Source organism: Telmatherina bonti (genome assembly GCF_933228915.1).
Source record: "Telmatherina bonti genome assembly, chromosome: 19".
NCBI lineage: Eukaryota > Metazoa > Chordata > Actinopteri > Atheriniformes > Telmatherinidae > Telmatherina > Telmatherina bonti.
This window is the reverse complement of record NC_136617.1, coordinates 19715858-19739544: the sequence shown is the minus strand read 5'-3', so window position 1 is coordinate 19739544 and position 23687 is coordinate 19715858. Positions and strand designations below refer to the sequence as shown.

At 38.6% G+C, this 23687-nt stretch overlaps 1 protein-coding gene across 1 annotated transcript in view; it reads left to right on the top strand.

The window, feature by feature from the left end:
- The first annotated feature begins 11503 nt into the window (after positions 1 to 11503).
- Positions 11504 to 23687, top strand: part of atxn1a (ataxin 1a) — a 96808-nt gene continuing 84624 nt past the window's right edge. The window contains exon 1 of the mRNA XM_079258930.1: positions 11504 to 11593. The gene's annotated coding sequence lies outside the window, so the exon portion shown is untranslated. The remainder of the gene's footprint in view (positions 11594 to 23687) is intronic.

Sequence of the window (23687 nt, the reverse complement as noted above, 5' to 3'; positions counted from 1 at the left end):
TGTTTTTACTTACAACCTGACATGTAAATACAGAGAATAATGGCAAATGTCCCACATTTTAAAATAGGACAATTTAGTAATAATAAAAACTAAATAGGGCTGCACGGTGGCGCAGTGGTTAGCACTGTGGCCTCACAGCAAGAAGGTCACTGATTCAATCCTTGGCTGGTTTGGTCAGTGGCCTTTCTGTGTGGAGTTTGCATGTTCTCCCCGTGTATGTGTGGGTTCTCTCCGGGTACTCCAGCTTCCTCCCACCATCCAAACACATGCATGATAGGTTAATTGGTCACTCTAAATTGCCCCTAGGTGTGAGTGTGAGTGGTTGTTCATCTCTCTGTGTGTGGCCCTGCAATGGACTGGCAAGCTGTCCAGGATGTACCCTGCCTGTCACCCTAAGCTGGCTGGGATAGGCTCCAGCTTCCCCGCGACCCTGAATTGGAATAAGCAGTTCGGAGAATGAATGAATGAATAAAAACTAAATAGACAGGCATCCAAATGTAATTCTAATAGTTTATGGAAAAAGGGGGATAAGTCACAGACTTATACATGTCTTACAAGTCATTAGTTTTTTTTTTTGTTGTTTGACAATTATGTACAGGGTTTCATGAATTTGACCACTATTAAAGGTCATTATTGTACCTTAAGCATATAGCTTGTATCCCACGACAGCAGTGTTTTTGTTTAATGCTATGTAAATGGTCAAAAACAATAACAATATTCAACAAAATGTAAACCTCTTTTTGCTATGATAAACTCCCATCTTCTTTACTGTACACACACATACACACATCCATATTTAATATAGTAAACATTTTAGCTGATGATAATAACAACAGCTTTGAGATATTACACAAGAACAATGTGCATCATCAAATTAAATACAGGAACCAAAAGATATTGATGCCCTTCTGCAGAGGTCGTCCTCATTAATCTTTGGTAACTGACTTTCTCAGCATATCAAGGTTGTGTCTGGAGGAATATTCTTATCAAGCATCAAGTAGGCTACTGGAGAAAATCATAAGCTGCAAAACTAAAGGAGCTGCAGTGACAGGAAGTCCAGGAATCATAAATCCAACATGCAAAGCAGAGCATGGCAGAAACAAAAATTCAACTTGACATGAGGAGTTTACATAACAGAAGCAAACACAACGACCTGGAAAAAGACAAAGAAACCCAGATAGTGAATATACTGAGGCTGGGAATTCGTAACTGAAACGTGTTTCCACACAACAGAAAGCAAAAAAAAAAAAAAAATGAAAGAGAACACAAGGAAACATGCTCTGTCGTTTCTTTTTTTTTTTTATTAAAGGAAATAAATTCATCTTTGGCGCAGAGTTAAAACCAATTTCAAACAAATTCAAGGTAAACTAAAACACAACAACAATAACAACCAGGCACTGATGGCTTGGAGGCGAATCTGTAATGTCAGAAACAGAGTAAATGTCTGTTGTATGAAATGATTGTGCAGGTTTGCAATGAGACAGATTCTCACTACTGTGTGATATTTACACAAACACACAACACAGAAACACAGGTGTATGACTCACTTCTTACAACACAAAGTACTGTACTTCCTATCTGGCATTATAAGCAAACATTTCATGGGAATTTTTTTTTTTTTTTTTTACAGACAAACACCCCACCCTCTGATACTTTGAAGACTCTCATTCCAGGCGCCTGGATGCTCTCCAACACCGCACAGAGAAACCGTCACATCCCTGCTCTGGAAACAGTGTTTTCTTTTCTCCATATGTGTGTGTTTGCCATCATGTGTTAGATCATGTTTAACATGATATATTTATTAGTAAAAGACTTGATTTTCTGCTGTCTGTCTCCTCAGATTTACATATGTTTTAAGACAGGAAAAGCTGCAAGAAAGCACAACCTTTTTTTTAGATAAGCTTGATATCAGTATGTGAGGACTCAACGGATCTAACTTGGGAGAGATGAACAGAGCAAAGGTGTAGAAAGTGACTGAGTGACATGTCAGACATAATAGAAAAATGCACTTACAGGTATGAAGACACTTTTTAGGACATATTTGTAACCTTTTTGTGAGGTAAAAATCATGTTTAATTAAATTAACTCAGTCCTTCTCCATAGTTCCCAGCAGGGGGAGTATCATTTTGAGTACAAGAGCCACATATCCAGTTCCCCATTGGTTCTCAGTCGTCTCAGCGTTGGAGGCAACTCAGCCAATCAGCATGCTTCTGGGCCACAAATATCTGAAGTAGTAATAATGTGGAATGTGCTGGCTCGGCATGAGCTGTCAACTAGAGCATGTAGTACTATACTACATACAGATGGGGGGAGGAGACAAGCAACTAGGAGGAAGTGGTAAACACTCAATGACAGAGCAGAAGCCTCATTGTGTGCGGTTTTAAAGGGTGTGTATGTTTGTGTGTGTGTAGAAGGCATTAATGTCAGCTGTTTTATGTTGGCCAATTCACTTGGATGAACTCCACCCTTTCTCCCTCTCCCTTAAAAGATATCTTTTCTCATGTGACACACCTTGTATTCAGTTCCATTGAAATGAACTGAGACAGAGAATACCTTAGAAAAAAAGACTACTTTAAAATGTGGTTTAGCGTTTATGTGCACATTGTAACATTTCAGGAGTTGTGAGGTTATACGTTACATGACACAAAACTCCCATGCTTCAGGTCCTGACAGTCGGTCAGACTTGTGGCTCTGCAGTGGAGCCTCAGCAGAACCAACACCTGGCTCCTCCCTGGTGGAAGTATGTACAGAACGCTGGGAGTCTCCTACAAATATAGATCTGAAATAATCCCTCCAGTGAGCACTGTTATGGGTTTAACTGCATGTTTGTACATGTAGATGTATGTCAGCAGACAAATGAAATGTGGTCGCATGGTTACTGTGTGGAGCTTAAACAACACAGGAAAGAAGCAATATAACGTAAAGGATGAACAAGGAAGATGGATTTTGTGTGTTTAAGAAAAATATTTCAGACATGTACACAATATACATACATATATATATATATATATATATATATATATATATATATATATATATATATATATATATAATATCTGTCTTAATATCAGTTCATGTACTTAAAATGTGGGAAATGTCTTTTCTAAGTAAGTAAGAGTGAGAGTCTGAGGGGTCTTTATCTGCCCTGCTGATTGGCAACATGTCAGTCAGTCACTGGACGTCTGCTATTAAAAGAAACAGGCAAGTACACTCAAAACCTGAGACAAGCACAGACATAACACCCAACACAGGTCAAGATACAATAACTTGTCATGTGAACATTTGGGTGAACAGCCCTACATAAAGGAATCCTCGTCTCCCTGTGAGGGTTTTCCTGCAACCTTTTGTCCCGTCTCCTTCAGATTTGTTAGGTGTATTGCTTGTGACATTCAAGAGTACGCTCTTGTACCTCATCTCATGTTGGAGGTCATCTTGTGATCATGAGGATGGGTGTTTACTAGATCATGAAGAAACCACTTAAAACACATATAGATTTGGTGAATGTTGACCAGGACGAGACTGACTAGGAGAGTTTCGTGCTGACATGCATGTGACAGCGGGTGACACCAGATATCAATTAGTTGATTAGCTCAGGTTGTTAAAAGAAACAACCCAGCACTTTAATACTAAATGTATTAGGAGTCAAAGAATTTACAAAGATATTAAGGCTTAAATTGAAAAAAGACACATGCATTTTGACCTGTTTGCTATTTGTGAACTTTTCCCTCTCTTCTCTTCTCTGCTCTTCTCTCTTTCTCTCTTTTTATTAGTCTCGCTGGTGTCTAGAGGATAAGCTGGTGGCTTATCCTCTATCCACCATTGCATTGCCTCTTTTAGCTCCTTTATTTCAAATATCAGTCTTCCCAGAATAAATGTTGCACAACATCAAAGCTGAAGCTCATAATCTGTAACTCAGTGTTTCATTTCTGGCTTTTTAAATGAAGCAGATGTTAGATATGTTGCACAACATGTGCAAGTCTGGGATGAAATACCCCAGTTGTGGACATGCAATATTTACCTGTGTTTGAAACACACAAGGAAAAAATTATTTATAGTATCTGGAAAACCCCTTGTTTCACACAGTGCATGAATAATCTAATATGCATCTGTACTCTAAACACACACACACACGCATGCACATAGACACAAGTATAAAAGAAAAACCATCAGCTGCAATCCACAACTCAAACACAAATGCTGTTTGGAAAGCCAGTGAGTGGAAGCTACTGCAGAGGGCAAAGTATGCCACTTTACTTTGAGCATATATCATATAAAGCTGTGGACACTGCAGACAGGCCTGAGATGTGTTATACTAGTCTTACTAGTTTACTTACCTTTTCGGGTAAAGTTTTTTTTAAACAAATTTTAAATAGTTAGCTTTTTTTTTTTTTTTTTTGCTTAAATTGATTTAAATTCAAATTGGTCACGAGCCAGGAGTGTGACATTGATCCAAAAAGCATGCTAACATGTGCTGTACACATTTGCTTGCATCAAAAAAATAAAAACTTATGTGATGTTTCATTATGGAACAATCTGTAGAACTAAGTTCATACCTTGATGTCCTTAAATATCAGCCTGGTATACTGCATATGTTGGGAACTAGCACTAAATGTGCTTACAGATCCCCTTTATATAGTGTCCCATATGTCTGACAAGTTGGTTTAAAACAATCAGGAAAGTAATCACATACACTATAACTATATCCCACTTTTACTTTAAAGAATAAATCAACACCTGTGTGTATTGGTTGCATTGTGTAAGCTCACATAATCACAAGCAAACATGAGCCCTCACTGTCATCCAGCACACAGTAAATAAACAATCAGGCCTTACCCTGCAACTTTACGCTGTACTCACTGAGCGAGCTCTTCTTCACTTAGAACCACGGCTACACATGCAAAGTCACAGTGGAGATGATTAATTGATAGTGTTTCAGAGTTTCTACAATTCTATGCTACCAGGACTCTAGTGGCCAGATATTCAGTGAAGCTGTGTGTTGATGAGGCGGCAACATTATTGATTTAAGTTTTCAAAAGGCCTTTGAAATCAAGCGTCTAGACCAGTGGTTCCCAACCTGGGGTCTCTTGGAACCCCAACGGGATTTTGTTCAGAGTCAGTGTGAATAATATTTAGGCTAAGTCCTCACAGAGACAAGTTGAGGTTTATTTGTTGAAGGCTTTGTTGTTTTATTTTTTTAAATTTGTGTGTCTCATCGCATGGAACCAGTGTTTTGGTAAAAAGGAACGTTAACTTTGCACCATTTTATTGAACAGGAAAGATCTGAGAAATGCCACAGCGCAGATTATTTTTGTTTATTTCGAAAAACCAAAGAATTAAGCTAAATGTTGGTACTCACATTAACTTTGCTATTATCAAAAAAATGAGACAATGGATAATTTATGATAAGGTGTCAGTTAATAAAAGCATGAAATCTGTTGGTTTTAACATGGGGCAAGTTAGGGGGTCTTCAGCCCTTTGGTCATGTATAAAAGGGGTCATCAGGAAAATTAGGTTGGAAACTACTGGTATATGGGATGTGGCCTGGTGGAAATTCATGTTCCACTGCATTTGAAGCTGTAAATTAACTGGCAGGAGATCATTGAGCTGACAATCAGCTTTTATTAATATCTTTTTTAAAGTTTGCATCACAGTCCAACATTTCGATTGTAATCACATTAATTAATTTAACCACTGCTTCAGCCTCAGTGTACTGAGCTGAAAGTATTTGTACAGTTGGGGATGTTGAAGAGCAAAAGCAAATACTAAATGCACTGAATAAATAAAGTCTGATAACATCAAAAGATATAACAGAATTAATGCAGAATTAAACTCTCCAAGGATTATAATAGGGTGTGAAAAAAACAATCTTAGTCTCAACACGTAATGATGCTGATCAGATGATAAAGCCACAGAAGCAGTAATGATGAATAATCACAAAGCGCTGTAACTGATGCAGGAGGTAGGATGGGGTGTGGTTTATGTAGAGATCTCGACCTGTTTCATGTTTCACTTGTCCTCCAACAACAAAACTTCAAAACTGAGGACTAAGTGTTATAGTGAACTATCTTTTTGTCTGGTAATTAGTGATCTATGGGTTATATCAAACAATGGAGGTTTTGTCAGATTGTTTTACTCTAAAAGTGAAAAGGTTCAATAGAGCAGAGACTTTTTGCAAACAAGCAACAAGTACAACATGTAAACCACTGTTTCAACAATCAGCAGTAAAGATTTATCTGTTATTATCACCATACTTCCAACCTGCAAGCAAGCAAGCTAAGACAACCTTCCTAGCTAAATGAATCTAGCTAGTTAACTAGTTGATCTATAACTGTCAAGATGCTGACGTTGACAGGAGTGTAAATGTGATGAAATGGCAAAAGTAATGTGAAACATCATTATTATAACCCAAAGATATCGTTTGTGATGACATAAAAAGCCGATCAGTGTAGCTTAACATTTCTTGTTCACTGTGAAATTAGATTAAAGATATCAGAGATATCAGACACCTGCAGAAGTGCAAACATTTGTGTGTATACTTCCTTAAACGTGGCCTCACCCTACAAACTCTTCAACTAAATCTATCTTGTAGCTTGTATGTTTTTAACCTTAACATACAGCCCATGCATCTAGTAAGTATGGATCCTAAGAACATTTCCCATATTTTATGCTTTAAATGTTTCATTAAAACAGTAAATCTTGACCAGAGCCATGTCCACTACTACTCCTGTCTGCAGCAGATGCTAAGTTAAGCTAACTGTGCTTGTGTGTGGGGAAAGCTCCAACTCAGAAGCACACTGTTGTAGGAGCAGCCCACCCTTTTGGGCATTTTACAGTACGCTGCTACTAATTACAATGTGAGCTGCTGCTCAGTATGAATCAGACAAATCAGTGTTGTAAAATCACATTAACCTCACAGGGCTGTTGTTGGGCTTAACGTACTTGCATGTTCAACTTTCGACAGACCTGAAGCTGATTACGTAACACTGAGGTTGTAAGCTGAGAAAACTACTGAATAGGCCTATATTAACTCTGCTTAGCATTTAAAGTTTGTTTACTTAGCTTGTCCTTGAGTAATTCAAGCAGTTTAAAAAAAAAACTGCTGCTACATAAGTGAATTTTACAGTGTATTATCAATCTATCTTTTCCATCTATCTATCCATTTTCTACACTTACTCCAGTTTAGTGCTGGATCCTATCCCAGCTGTTTATCAACTGAGAGGCAGGGCTCATACTGGACAGGTCAGTAGTCCTTTGTAAGGCAGACACACAGAGAAACCCCAGCTGAGATTCAAACCTTCTGGCTGTAAGAGATGCTAACAACCACCGCAACACCCTGCTGCCCAATCTACCTTGTATCAGGATTAAAGAGAACTGAAATCAGTTCATCTTTCCAAAGGTAGAAAAACATTGTCTTTAAGCCTTCACAGTGAAAGTGACATCTTGCCCACACATCTGCTTTCAAGAGACTTCTTCACCCACAGGCTTGTAAACAGCTAATCGTTTGTTTTCTGAGTCCCAGCATCCTTATACGAGGACATCACATATCGAATTGTCTGCACCATAATACAAAATTCTGTCACTGGAACCTGTTGGACATGTCTGCTGGTGTTGGAAGCGCTGTTGTCTTTTTTCATTTAAAATGATATTTAGATCCACATCATATATTAAAATATGTATAAACAGAACTCTGTGTATAATCTAAACCATATCATTTTTATTTACTGCTTCTTCCAAACCCCAAACGGCTAGAAAACATCTCTAACACAAGTCAAGCTTAAGTTTAGATCCCAAGAGGCTACAAAGTCTTGTTTTCTACAGATTGAAAGATAAAGCGCTCTGCAATCTCATGCCACCCTCACAGCTAAGCATAAGTACATCGAATAGAGTCTCATCTCTGGTTTTTGTCTTCTTTGATTACCGTTATCTCTTCTGTAGTATCTCTTGTGTTGGGCAAAGCTCCTTCTCAGACAATCAGTTTCTCTCTTCATCCCACTCTCTCTTAACACAAAATAAAATCAGGCACCTGCAGTGGACAGGCAGGGTGTAAGGTGAGTGCTACAGATTTGTAAGCTGCCTCTTTCAAGCTCATCTATTATCTAGCTGACTCCACTTTGACCCTAGAGTTAGTGACAGTGTACTATAGAGACCTGTCCCCATATCATTCACCACTGTTTGGATGTGTGTACGTATGCGTGTGTGTACAAAAGTGTGTTGGAGAGCCTCCCTGGTCTGGTCAATAATTAAAGTGACTGCTTAGTTGGAGGAGAGTGGCGCTGACACAGAAGAATTTTTTTTTTTTCTTCAGTGCTTATTAAACCAGTAAAGGCTTATATTGACTTCCTGTAGGAAGAATTCTCATTTATGATATATGAAGGGGTGAAGTTTTCATTTTGGAGATAAAAGGTTGAACACACACATCACAATGTAGGGAGAATTACAACAGAGTCAACAGTAAAATGAAATACTCCAGATTATTTGATTTTCAGCAAGCCAGCAGAGCGAATGGGAAGGCAGCAGTTCAGTGATTCGGATACTAACAAAGCCAGCCTCATGGTAAGAAGTTCTGGGCCCAGAACTAAAAGAGATTTCTTTTTTTTTTTTTTCTATTCAGAAGTATCTTTTTCTGTTCTGTGCCTCTCTTTCAAGCCTCATCTAATTTTAATCAAAAACCAAAATACAAAGTCATTTCTGATCTGGAGCAACACTCTTGCAAGCACATTCATTTGCCTGGAGAAAGTGTGAGAAAGAAACACATTTAGGTCTGTGAGCAATCAAAGCAAATGTTTCGCCATTCCAATTAAGTTTGGGGATTTTCAAACAGATCATATTAAAGCGCTTGAGATTACTTCCCAAAATCTGCCTGTCCTGGACAGCCAGATTCAATTGGCTGCTGTTAATGCACAGATTAGGGAACTCTCTTTGCCTTCTAATCCTCCTCGCTTTCCTCCTACCTTGTCGTAGAATGAGGAAGGTGTGTGAGAACAGGTTAGCCGGTAGCAGGCATTCACTGCAGGATTACACTTGCAAGGGTGACTTTAAGCCTGTGTAATTTGGTTGTTAGATGCAATAAAACTTGCAGCATGCAGGGGGGGTTTGCAACTGCTACATGCTGATATGGACTTTCTGCAGAAGCTTGACTTGAGTGTTTAGAATTTAATTAAGATTATATATGTCCTCTCTCGGTGTTGTAATGAAACAGTGAAGCATTAAAACCCTGCAAACAGTCCCGCGTTAAGACAACAGGGGGAGCAGTGAACAACTTAGACACTCAGCTCCAGTGCAGACTGTAGCCTTGAAATCTCAAGTGTTGGCTGCTTTCAAAACCCACAGGATGAGTGATCCCTTTCTGCTGAAATAAAAGTCTTTCTTGGTTATTGCAGAGAATAGAAAGCGCAGACATTATGATGCTGCGTCCCACTCTTTGTCACCTTTACACTGTCACTGTGCCTGAAAAGATAAACATTCATTTACAAATGAAGGAAATGCAATGCATAAAGAGACTGATGCAACAAGCACTTCAAACACATATAAGTCTTAACAGTGGCTGCATAAAAGGACAGAAAAAAATGAATAATAAATATTAGAATCATCTCTGAAGAAGTTGAGATATTTACTTATATAACTTGTACAGTCTTAAATCCCTTGAATGGATGTCTCGTGTTTAGTGCTGGATCACTGTCTAAATACAGCACAAGCCTGCTAGTGTGCTCTGAAGCATAAACTAAGTAGAAATAAAGCACAATGACACTTTAGTATGACTCATTTACGATACAGGTATGCACATTAAGCAGCCTGTTTCTATTTCTCACGGCTCTTCTCATACAGGCCACACCCAGTGTACTTTATTGTCCCTGAGTGTATGCTGGTTACACCTCCCACAAAGAACACAGGTACATCTCCAGGGGAGTAACCCAACACTGGAAACAATCTTTCCCCTCCTCTGACAGTAATTTTTTATTCTTCAAGCACACAGAGGAAATGCACTACACACACACACACTCGGCTATGTTTCTTTTTAATGGTTAAAAAGTTTCACCTTTTTCAAAGCAGTGTGTAGAGCTGTTCATCGACCCTCATTGAGACGCGTACCTGTGAGTACATGCAGAGGGAAACAAGGGCATAAAAGAGTGGTGCAAGTACATGCTTGTGTATGTGCATGCTACTCTTTGGGCTAACAACTGACTATTAGCATAATTAAGATCTGTGAAGGATTTATTCAAAAACACATGGCGAGTTTAGTCTTTCCCTTAGAATAATGATCTTACACATATGTTAATGGAGACAGTACTGGACACAGTTTAACAAATACCAACCAAGGCCTTCAGCAAGCAAACATGCAGGGATGCTCAATCAGCAAGTATGTGAAAATAATTGTTGCAGTTATCACAGTAATCAACCCTCCCCAATCATCTCTTCTAAACTCCTGACTGAATAAAAAAAAAAAAACAGCCTGTATTTATGTGATCTGTACAACAAACAAGTGTGAAATGAAACTCTTTCACTCACATATCACAACCCGTTCACCTTCATTTCTATGCATCCAGGGCATGAATGTAATGCTAGCCCTCCAGCACACAGGGCAACCTACCTCTCTGCTTCTTTGTTTGCCACACACGTGACAAGGGCACAATAGAGTACCGGACAATAGGCCACTTATTGAGTGACTGGCAGGGAGTGGGATACATCCCTGATTGTCCGTCACTCTGCAGCCTCGTGCGCCCTGCGCCTCATGGGCAGTGTCAGGTTGCACTCTCCTCTGAGGAGGAGGCAAAGGCACCTGCTGTCATATTGGAAATCTGGGAGGAGTCACAGAGGTCAAGATAGTTGAAAAAAAAAAAAGAGAACTAAAATAGATTTTAAAAGAAAGAAATCCTACTTTTCAAACAGAGCAAGTCAAGTTTACATACATGGTTTCATTTAGATCATTTAGTTTTTTCAGTATTTGTTTTTGTGGTTGTGTGTGTGTGTGTGTGTGTGTGTGTGTGTGTGTGTGTGTGTGTGTGTGTGTGTGTGTGTGTGTGTGAAAACAGTTAGCAGCTGAGACTTCCACCATGTCACTGTCAGCTGACTGTCAGTCACTGCCTTCAGCTGAGCAGATTGTCTCTGAAACCCTGAGCCTCAAACGCCTGCCATGACCTCGTAACCTTTAAGAAGAGTCAAAGGTTTAACGTGCAACCACATTTAAAGCTATCCTCCACCATGTGAAGTTGAGCATACTGTATATTTGCAATAAGGAATTCAGCTCAGCCTGAGTATATCCAAGCACACTCGATCTATTACTGGCATACGTGCTGTGTATTCCCACGCCTCGGCGCTGTCAGTGAACTTCTCTTGTAATTCTGTGGCTGTTCGCTGTGCTCCGAGTCCTGTCATATTTTTGCATGAGTAGCTCGCAAACTGCTCCATTTTTGAACCTCTCCCTCTGCCCCTCTCTCTCTCTCTCTCTATGTGAAGGTGGGGGCAGAGAGGTATTAGCTGCGCGCTGCAGACATCATTAGGAGGGGAGACGCTTTCCACCGTCAGCGCCGGAGCAGAGCAGGGGAGCCCTGGCAACAAGGAGACACACAAACTCAGCAGCCCGTTACACCCAACAGTAAGTCGCACAAAACTATTTCCTGAAAACTGATTTCGCCAAGCTGTCATTGCTTTCACCGTGGCACTTTTCTCTCTCTTTTTTAATTTTTTTTTTTTTTTGGAGCTTGCTAGATAAAATGGCTGGAAGAACTGCGAAGGGTGGCGCTGAAGCTCTGGTTTACTTCAAAAGCCTTGTTTAAAAAAATGTTTACTTCGCACTCTGACCTATTTTTAAGTGACCAAACAATAAAGAGACACGGGGGCTATGGGTGTGTATACTTGTCATTTCGGAACGTAAATGCAAAGTACAGTTTAAGTTTCAGGAAACGGAGCGGAGCTTCGGCTAGAATGTGACCGAGCGAGGAGCGCGTCCGCCGGCCGTGTTGATATCGGGCAGGCGCTGTACTTCCAGTAACTGCGCCACTCGACCTCGGGCTCAAACATTATCTGTTTGCCGACTGTTTCTGAGGGCTAAACATGACCACACGCTACCGAATAGCATTGCTTATGGTCGCGTAAGTCTTCTTTTGAACTCTTTTCCTACTGACAAGGAATGTCAAAAGCAGACATTAAAATTTTATCTACGTTTCACCATCGCGGAAGTGTTTTATCCACACGCAAAGAGACGGAGAACTGACCACAGTCTACTTCTTTCTGTCCACTTTTTAAAATACGGAAACATTGTTATATGTGTTGCACGTTTCGACAGCTGTTTGCACACATTAATGGCTGCGTATGTAACATGTTACTACGTAGTGTTTAACATGACCAGCTGGTTTGTAAAGGACATACGGTTTGTGATTGCAGGACTACCCGTGATGTCATTCATCCTAGCAGGATCATTATATAACGGGACTGTAGGGAAGCCTGTGATAGCAAGCTATTTTTACTCTGTTTACACCTCGGAGCAGGGTAGGCTATGCGTCCCAAGTGGCAGCCTATGCTTTACTCACATTATGAATTTAATATGGCAAGAATATGAGAGAAAGTCGTTAGACAAAAGTTGTTAATGAAGACAAAACAACAACAACAACAACAACAAAACACTGCACTGCTGTCCTTTACACGCATGTTTACACTTTCAAAGGGCGTCTTTGCAAATACACTTTTACTTGTCCATTCTAGTTTTTTTTTAATCTGTTTTAAGCATGCTCTTCATGTCCATACTTAATTCAAGCAGGGAGTGACCCAAATAACTTATTCAAAAATCATTCTCAGTAATAACTCGACAAAGTAGCCTACTATTTCACCAGGATCCAAAAACATTGGAAGTGTTACGTACAAAGACACCATGTTTATAGTATAGACTCACAATTGTACAACAGTAGTAATATTTAAAGGGAGTTTCCTACCAAAATAAATACTTACAGTGCTAACGTGTTCATGTTTGTTTCTCAACGTGATATTTTGTTGATGAGAAACAAAAGAAAAGAACATCAGCAAAAACAGGGTGAAAAAATGTATAGGCGACAAGTATTATGATAATAATATTATGTAGGTCAAAAATCCAGTTATTAGAGAGGCAACAAGGCTATATACTGAGCTGACAACATATTGTGTCAAGTACCTATAATAATATTAATAACAACAACAACAACAACAACAATAATAGTAATCATTATAATGATAATAATAATAATAATATGGCTGTAATCCAAATCATTTCTATTGTTGAGGGATATTTAGAATGGATGTATTAAGCAACTGTATTAGGAAATAGTTGCATGGCTTGAAGTGCCTTTCCAACTAATTTAGCTGGTTTAAAAAAGGCTCTTTGGCCAATTTTATATTTAGATGGTGAATGTCTTTCTTTTTGATATTGTTTAATGGGTCAAAATGTGTTGAGTGTGGACAGAAGTCAGCTTGGCAGTTTGTAAAAGTTGTGAGGACATACTTGTATGACAGTTTGAGCATTTAATTAAAATGTTTGGTTGTTTTAGCTCTGTTTAGGAGTGTATATGATCTGGGAATCTTAATCATACAATGAACATATTCTTTATCCTTTTTCATCAGCTTTATTTGCCAAAGTGCTGAGTATATCTTTAATTAACTTGAGTTCATTTGTTTGGTTTTAACTGATCTTGTGGATCTGCTTGCTTTATATAGATGTCCTTTACCAAAGTGATAGACTAAGATTATTTTCTATTATTTTATTATAACACTAGATCACAAAATGTTTCTATTTAGTGAAGAGATATTCATCCCATCTGAACTTTGATCTTATCTCCTTATTATAACGTGGACATAAAACAGCTGCATTTGGCTTATTATTTGGTTATCAAGCCATGAATCATATCTTGTCACATTTCATCCTTTTTTCTTTCCCAAAGGTTTTTGATCCACTTCTCAGTATCTTTGATTCAGGACAGTAGTGCTGACTAAGAGGACAGTTGCAAGTACACGGTTTAGTATTGACTCGGTAAAAGAGGATGCTCTGTATAACAATGGCAAGAAGAAAGATGACAAAAAGGCATGTTCACAGGCCTAATTCCTGAGAATGCCATGGACCGATCTGGCAACCACAGACACATAATTCAACCAGTCGTGCAGAGAATTGGTCATGCTGATATAATATTCTTATGAACTTTAAGTATACTGCAAGGTAGAAGACAGGTTGGCTGTATGAGCATCAGATTGAAAAATCTTGAACAAAAGGCAGAGTAATATAGTGGCAGATAAAGTTCTGGGGTTTCTGAAGCAACATAAAATGAAAGAATTCTGATTATGAAAGACATGATTTCGGGTTGCCTACCACCCGCTGGCTGGCTGTTCCCTCCCTCTTATTTACATTGTGAATGCAGCCAGGGAAAAATCCCTTGAAGATACATCCTGTGGGGAGCTTGCCAGTCTTTATAAGTCTCTGTTCTCAGAACTGTTTAGCGTGAATGCGACTTCTGATAGCTATTGCCTTGCGGATGTGAAATCGTGAAAGTTATTTCATGGTTAGGCTGCTGCAAAAGCTAAACTCAAGATTTGGTCTTTAAGGATGAGGTTTGACAACTCATGGCTGGAAGTCTTACGAGCTGAGACACCATAACCAGGGCACAGATGTTTATACAAAGAGTGAGAAATAGAAGATGGACATGTTTTACATAACAAAATGTTTTTTATGTTAGGGTGTGAGGAATAAATGTAAAATAAAGAGTTTTCTTGTGCAGTGGAGTTGAGTGATAAAGAGAAAAGAGAGAAATTGCTGCAAATTTTCACAGCAGATTATGAAGTATATATATATATATATATATATATATATATATATATATATATATATATATATATATATATATATGGAGTTGGCCAATAGTTGGAGTTTCAGGCTGGAGCAGAAATGTTTGGATAAAATCAATAAAAGCAGCAGGCTCACTATTTTTCTTTATTCTTGCATGATGGAAAAGACCGAGTTGTGTAGATGTCTATTGTGTTGTTATGCCACTGTGATTCAAGAGTGCTGTTCCATCCACCCACCTACTACACACATGCACAGACACATGCACACGTGTGCACTTCTCCACTGCCACCATAGCCTTTGATTCCAGCCGCCACTCACTTTCAAATGGTAATGAGAGGCAATTAGAAGCCAATGTGTCCTAATCACAAGCCATTTAAGTGAGCTTGGCTCATTTGTCAGAACCATGTGTGCACACAGACAGACACACATGAATGCACACATCTGCTACATCTTGCTGGTGTCGTCTTTGTCTTTGGAATTTGTTGCTTTTAAAGAGGGCAGAGAGGGAAATTGTGTGACTTAATGTGTGTATGTGCGTGATATTTCCAGGTAATGACTGGGTGGAGTTTCATGGCTGAATGAACTAGTGAAAGAATTGGCTCTATACATGCAATCACAGTCAGAGTGAGTAATTCATGGAAGGGTCACGTGGATTGACCGACGCAGGAAACAGGTGTCGGTGTGCGACTGTCAGTGTTTGTTGAGAAATTAGCTGGAACAAATTAGACCAACTCTTATCATTTGCTTTACGAGTAACTTAGACAAGTTAACACACTGCAAGCGGAGGTCTCAGAAACTCCCCTGACCTATCTTTTGAAATAGGAAATAGCATTCATGCAAACTCCCTTTGATGTGTGAATGTGTGTTCAATTGCTCTGTGAATTTTGTAGTAGTTCTCATAGTTTCAGAGCGATTGCAACTGGTGTCCTCAGAGATGGTATTTTCAACAAACCAAAGAAAAAAATAGTGATTGGACATTCTTCACCTTCAGCATTTCTGTTTGACTTTCTTTTTTTTTAATATATGATCATTTCAACCAATTTAACCATAGATCCTGGATTCACCCCTGCATGCTGTGATAATGTAATCCCGAGATACTTGCTTTAACACCTGTAGCTTCTGGGACAAAGGGAGCAGTGTTGTTTGGAAATAAAAAATGGAACGGTATAACAGCGTTGGGAAGTGAGCTGAAAACAACAATGAACAAAAAAAAAAACCAACAAAAAAAACTAATGGAGATTGCTTGATATGGGATTTAAAAAAGGAGTATATGAGGAAAAATGGTTGTGAAAATGTGCAGAGAGGTGGGTGGGGACGGGGGCAGATCAAGAGATTGAGCTGTCTCGTTGAACCATGCAGTGTGCTCAGACCTTTTCAGCTTTTCCTTTCATCCTCCTCTATTCATGAGAGCACCAAGTACAAATGCTTGCACACAAGAGAAAGGACACACTCATGCAGTGTACTGCCTTTAAAGGGGATCAATGAGAGCTTTTTGTATATTGTGTTAAAGAACATTCCATCATGTGTTGTTATGTTCCTTTATTGCTTACTATTCAGACTGTAATTCTTAGAATTGCCTGTTTGAAATGCAGAAACAGGCACTCTCATTTCTGAATCACAAAGTTGACAAATACATGTTGGAAAATATAAAAGACATGATACTTATGTCAGTCTTACAACTTGTGTACATTTATAAAGCACTCGTTGAATATTGTGTATGAATGGACATTAAGGTGGTCTGTTTTTGTTTGTGGGTTAGCAACATCATCAATGGCAATTTTCTGTACTCCCTGCATCTGAGAACGAGAGAAATAAAAGGGGGAAAATGGGCTAAAGCCGCCCTGTGAACTTGTGTTACACTGCTGGGGTCGATAAGCTGCTGTATGGCTCAATAACCATGTGAAAAAGGGAAGCTGGCTTTGGAACTTAGTCGAGCCATGTGTTGGCTTTGCCTGTGTAATGGCTGCCAGTGTAGCTGACATGATATACAGCTGTCTATATGCCAAGCAAGTCCCTGCAAAAAGGCTTTAGTTGACTAAAGAGCATGGAGGGTGGTGCAGCAATAAAGATGCAGCTAACAAAATTGCAAATTTAAACTTTGTTTCAATCTGAGCAACTCACAGAATCCTCTGAATGTCTTATAAATTCTCTGGTAAGATCATTACTGTGCCTGAGCTACAGTATATATAAAATGAGATACCTCATGATAGAGTTAATTCAGCGAGCTCCTCCTGTGATCTCTAGGCCTTGATTCATATTTGATCATATTCCAAGCAAAGCTTGGCTGTGAAGTAGGGATTTTTGGGTACTGGCCTTATGAAATCCATGATAACGCGGATGTGGGCGGCTTCGTTGGCCGTCAGCAGTTAAGCATGTTGATACTTTTTAGTTTATGGTCATTAAAATCAACTATTTCATATTTGCAGCTCAAAATGAGAATTATGAAAGAAGCTCACACTCCCAGAAATGAACTAGAGTACATTCTCAGTCCACATTGTGCTTTCTCTCTATCATACAAATCCAGGATTCATCAGTTTAAAGGAGAATGAACTTTTATTCAGAATTAAACAGGAATTAAAACTCCCATGTAAACTTAGCAAATGTAGTGTTGTCTGAAATGGGTTGCCAGATTAGTGATTCCCCCCATGCTTTTAGAATTGGTGGGTGGAATTTCCAAAGAAAGCTATTTTCAAAATAATCTCATGAATATGTCCTCATAAATGTATATATTCTATTTCACTCAAACCTGCATTGGAAGCAATGCTGGTAGCTGCACTTTCTAATTTGCCACTATTTCCTGCCATCCTAAGGTGTTGTTTATAGTGCACAATGTGCAGTGCACCCACTATATAACACCTGTTAACTCTGACAAGAAAAAAATGCTACTGACTTCACATTCCTCATTAGAGCATACTTGTTCAGTTCATTGTTGACTGAAAACATAAACTCTTTACATTAACACACAATTGTTTAGTGTGTTCAGGGTTTGTTGCTCTTCACACATAATAACTCCTTCCAAGTTGCTGGACTCCCCTACTGCTGGGGCTTCTTGTCATGTTATAAATCTCCCCAAGTGGAGACTGCAGCCAGTGAGGACAAGCGCAACCTCCAAACTGCAGAGAAGTGATTACTAGTTAATGAATAATTGAGTTAGATAACTGTGATATCGACATTCACCAAAACTGTAGTGATAATAGTTCCTTTTCATAATTGAGCTCCTCTTGTGTATAAACTCTTTAAGCAGTTGCTCTCTCAGTGATGAAGCCACATCAGTATAGGAGGAGACTGGAATCAGTTTTTCTTCTTCAATATTTGACTCCCTTCTCTAAATATTTCTGCTCTTTATTCCATTTATTTCTAATGTGCATTTCTGACTCTGGGATTCTTCTCAGTTTTTCATGTCTCTTCTTCTCTGTGGAGGATTACAGAGGGGGAGTTGACACTGAGTGGCAGGCAGACAACTCCTGCAGACTCTACTCTCCCCCATAGAGCTCCAAGCTTGAGACGGGGACAAGCTGACAACCTGGGACACAGCCAGATATGTCGTGATAAGGAGGAGAAAAGAAAGAAAAATGCTAGAAATCAGTGTCGCACTGCTTCATTTAAAACTAAACATCACATTTACTGATCTTGTCTGTGCAAACATACATTTTGTTTATAAGTTTCATGACTAAGTCTTTATACTGGTTGGTTATTTAATTCATAATGTGTATCCCAGACAGGTTAAATGATAAAACTGCACCATCAATAATTTTCCTTTTGTTCATCAAACATTTAGGAAAATGTTATCTTCTCATTCTTGCACGGTACACAAGAGTCTTCTTGCAGGCTGTGCAGTAACCCTGGTCTTGTTTAATGTGGCGTCATTAGCTATGTCAAATCTGTAAGAACTATGCATTTGTGCTAAAAAAAAGTCACTCTTTGTCCATTTTAGCTGGTGGTTTTATCATAATTGTTGAGAGCAAAGCCCCCTGATCCTCAGCTGCAAGGTGGGTGTATGGGTACCAACAATAACTAAAGTCTCAGCCAGGAGGATATGCATTCAGCAAGAGGAATTCAATAACAGGAAAATGGCCAGTGATAGAAACAATCCCTGGAATACCAAAACCCACCCTTCACCAATGTTGTGCTTGGCAAAACATTGCTTTCCATTACTACTGTTTACTCTTTAGGATGCTGATGTCAAAACACAGCATGGCAGTATAGCCAGGCTCGGTAAAATCCATTCTGTGTTTCATTGATGGCAAGGATGTGGCACTTGCAGTTATGACCTGAATTCCAGTCCCTCTAAGACGTGTTGTTGTCTCCTATCCTTTTTTCTGATATACACTGACATCTAAAATCAGAACGTTCACACCGCTGTATGATCAGGGTTCACAGATGGGCCCTGAATGACAGGTTGAGACAAGCTTGTGCAGCTAGACCATAAGCAACATTTCAGGCAGCGTCTCTAAGGCTGAAACTATTTCCTCTCTTGCATAGTGGTTTAGTATGAAAAGAGCAAGAATGGCTGGATCACTGTGTTTCACTGTCGTTCTGTCTGTCTGGCACTTGTAGCTTGGCCAGTTCACCTTTCTTACTGGATGACTGGCTGGCTGGCTGCACAGCAGCCTCATCTGGCTGGACGTTTGGCTGAATGCTTGGCTGCAGGCAAAATAGTTTTCAAGCTTTCTGGATACACGTCTGTCTGATTGACTGACTTTTACTTCTGGCCTTTTCGCTAGCTATGTAGTAAGCTCATGACATTGCAACAGGGTCATATTTGGCTATGAAAGTCAGGGAGATGTGAAAAAACATTGCTGTAGAGATAAAAAAAAAAAAAACAACTAGTCAGCCAGAACGTTCCCATGTGACTCCCAGAATTCCATTTAAACGTCCACGGAGAGAATATCTCCATATGATAAATTTTTTTTGTCTTTAGGCAAAATTTGTTTTTAAATATATCCAGAAAGTTTCTCCAGTGGCCTGCTGTGATTACTTGAGCACCAAAGAGCCCCTTGAAAGTTATTGGATTGTAGGCATTGTTGGTGTAGGAGAGGTGCTTAATTGTAGTTGTAAATTATACAGGCATGTTCTAAGTTGTCATTCTGACTGAGTGCGAGAACAAAATCACAGTGCAGGACAATTATAGCTGCACATACTTATGAAATTCATTTCTGGCAAGTGTTTTGCACACTGCTGCACTGACATCATAAAGGGACTATATTTAACTCTTTCGTAATAGTCAGAGAGTAGCTGTTTTACTTCTGTTCTTGTTACTGTTGTCGCATTAATTTTATTTAGCATAATCTGACCCTAGTCTGTGCTTCTAAATGTGTTGGAACGACATATCAATTCTACACATATAACTCAGACATGTGCACATAATGGAGATATTCAGAGACAAACATTTGGTGCAGCTGTGCCTTAGCTAGTGTACACACCCATCTGCAGGGGCTTACCCAGGGAAAATACCTGTGGTAGGAGAAGAAAGTTGACCTAATGGGAAATTACTAGGCATCCTCATCACATCAAAATAACTGTGTGCGTTTTTTTGTGCATTTTATAACCTTAATTGCTCTTTCGGGAAGCCTTTAACCACCTAGATGTCAGATCTCAGCAAGCCACATTTAGTGCATTTGGTGGTGTCAGAATCATCATAATCTGCTTCGGATGAATAGGTGTCTTGTTATAATAAAGTGAGAATCTCTGAGTTTACTTTGATATTTCACAAAAGGAAGCATTAGACAGTTACAGTTAGTAAAATCAAAACCATAAATATCCATATATTTCATAAAATGTATGCACTGTATATATATATATATATATATATATATATATATATATATATATATATATATATATATATATATATATATATATATATATATATACATATATATATATATATAGATATATATATATATATATATATATATATATATATATATATATGTACGTGTATATATACTATTGTATTTATTGCCCTGTCTTCGCTCAAAGACAGCTGGGATAGGTTCCAGCTTCCCCGCGACCCTTTGTCAGACTAAGCGGTGAGGAAAATGAATGAATGTATTGTATTTATTACCTTTATTACCATTCTTATTTGGCAACTCTGGCAAATTATCTCATGAAACCCAAAGGGCCGTGTCCTTCATATATTAAGTTCTATGTCAAGGATGTTGGACTCATATTTGATTCTGAACCAAAATTTAACACTGTTAAAAACAGTGGGAAAGAGTTTTTTTTCCACTTGAGAAGTGTTGCTAGATTAATATATTTTCTTTACAGCACTGGCTTTAAGAAGGTTTTAAAGCCATAATCACTTCAAGGTTGGATTATTGTAATTGTCTGTACTTAGGTATCTGCTTGTCTCTTTTTGCTCTCTGCATGCAGCAAAGAACTCAGCAGCCAGACTTCTAACTGGTATCAGATATAGACAAATGGGTGTTTGTGTATGTATGGTAGAAACTTTACATTGTTTGACACATGAGCAAATTTAAATAACTTTAGGTTGGTGAAAAAGAGACATTGTGCCTTTGCAACAGCAGCTCAAAATTTTGGAATAGCTTTCCAGTGTTCATTAAACGCACCCTTTCTATTGGTAGTTTTAAAGCAGTACTACATATGATTCCGTACTTAAAAAACTCTACTTAATGGCATCAAATTGCCCACCAGCACCAGAATGTCAAAATTTTGGCCATTTTAAATGTTCACCATGGCTCATTCATTAAAAAAATATGAAAGGACAGTATGAGAGGAAGCGAGAAAAAGAGAGAAAATGACTGAGTAAGAGATAAGGTAAGAGTCAACATTTGACTGATGTTTACTGCCTCGAGAGAGCTCTGAGAAGAGACAGGTTGTAAGACAAATGGTGAATTATCATTTGGTTGGGGATGCCAAGGTTGTAGTACCACACCTGGAGACATATTTGTCCTCCTTCACTTTTAATTTCATCTAACAATTTTAGTGTATTATTTCTATCCTTACATTCCACTCAACTATTTTTTTCAGTAGATAACACTGTTTTTTTTCCCTTTTGCTTGCTTGCACATTTAATTAGTTTCTAAGCTTTTTTTGTTCTATACTGGAGCCAGCTGTGGATGTTTTAAGCGGTTCTTTATATATAATATACTATTTTATTTGATTTGGAAAAAGACGACATCCCCATTAAGCCTCAACAGTTCTGCATCTTTTGTTTGCTTTAACTCTGATGCCAGTGTGTGCTTTTAAATCATAGACAGATTCTGAATGGATTTCTTATATGCCTGTCTGTGCATGATGAGCAGCATTAACCATTAACCTAGAAAAAAGGGATAAACAAATCAAATACCTACTGCAACTCCACACCCTCCTATCAGACCGCTCGCCATCAATTAGCCTTGAAGTATTCCAGCAGACTGTCTTTTAAGGGAGAAGATGTTTTCTCTTGCTCACTTTTTCAGCCCACTACTTGGTTCTTGAAAGGATCTCCAAGTTACCTCGGTTTAATACTACATGAAGTGCCATTAGCTCATTTGCACCCACGCGTCTTTAGTCAGGGTTGCTGGAGACTGATAGCTGAGTGCATATGCAACCTGATGGGACACCATACGCCATGGGAGACCACTACTGAAAGAGTGGGGGAAGAGATGAGAGAAGTGCTTCATGGATGCAACTTTGTATGCATTATTAAAGTATGAATAATTCATGTCATTTTAGAAAGCCAAGTGTGAACAAAATGCTGTTGTCTCAACAGCTATCACAAATCTTGCAAAGAGATTATTTTTAGAAGTTGTAATATTTTCATTTGGCATGCAGGCCCCTCTCATGGAATTTTATTGGAAATTCCTTCAGCATAAAAGGTGTCATTAAGCCAAAAGTGTACCTGGCAGTCTGCAATTTGTGTTTGTGTTGACATTGTTGCATTTACATCACATCAGACATTAGTAGTAATAAGTATTACATAAAATCAAAGTGTCATATTTGTTATTAACATATATTAAAATGCATAAACAGGCAAGAGTAAATGAATGCAACAAAGATGTTAATGCTTAAGTTTGAGTGTTAATGGACTGCATTTGTAGTTTTCTAAATGTGCTGTTGGCAAAGACAAGGTATATATCTATCCATGCACCTACTTGGGGGTTATCTTCCCAAATTGACATTGTTCCAGGCAAAAGATTGTATGCAGAGGTTTTATGTTTTTTATGTCTGCATCTGGTTGACTGAAATTAGTCATACGTAAAGTCACTTGTCCCATTTGTCAGCTGGTGACACTGAATATGAATGCATCTTGTTGGATAAGCAATAAAACTGCATAACTAGTTTAGAATTTATAGGTTTTTATAACTTATTTTTGAGACATTTGTGATAAAAGACATTTGATTATTGAGTTTAAGTTCAGTTTATGTGTTGACTGTTAGAGCTACAAAACTGCAAAAGTTTTGGGTTATAGCCTTTTTATTAAACTTAGAGACAGGGCAGCATCTGTCTTCATCGACATGAGATACGGTAGCAGCATGGGTGTGCACATACACACAATGCTGACTTTGAAATTTGCTCAGATAAACCTGACCTTCATGACATTTGCCCTCAAACAGAGAGCAACCCCTAACCATGTGAGAACCACTGTAATCCACTGTGACATTGAACACCAGTAAACATCTGCAGATCCTCCCCCAGTGGATTAAAGTCTTTATGAATTAGAACCCCAGTGGACTTTTCTGATCCTTGGAGTGCTGATCATCGTGTTTCTAATGAGATATTTAAGGTGTTCGCTGTCAGTGAATGAACATTAGAGCTAAAGAAAGATTACACCCATACAACAAAGATTCACCTTTTCATGATTCAGCTGTGGTTTCCTGACAGTTTTAGTCCTCTTTCTTTGCATGACACTCATTTACTGTTGTTGTATTCATACCTTAAG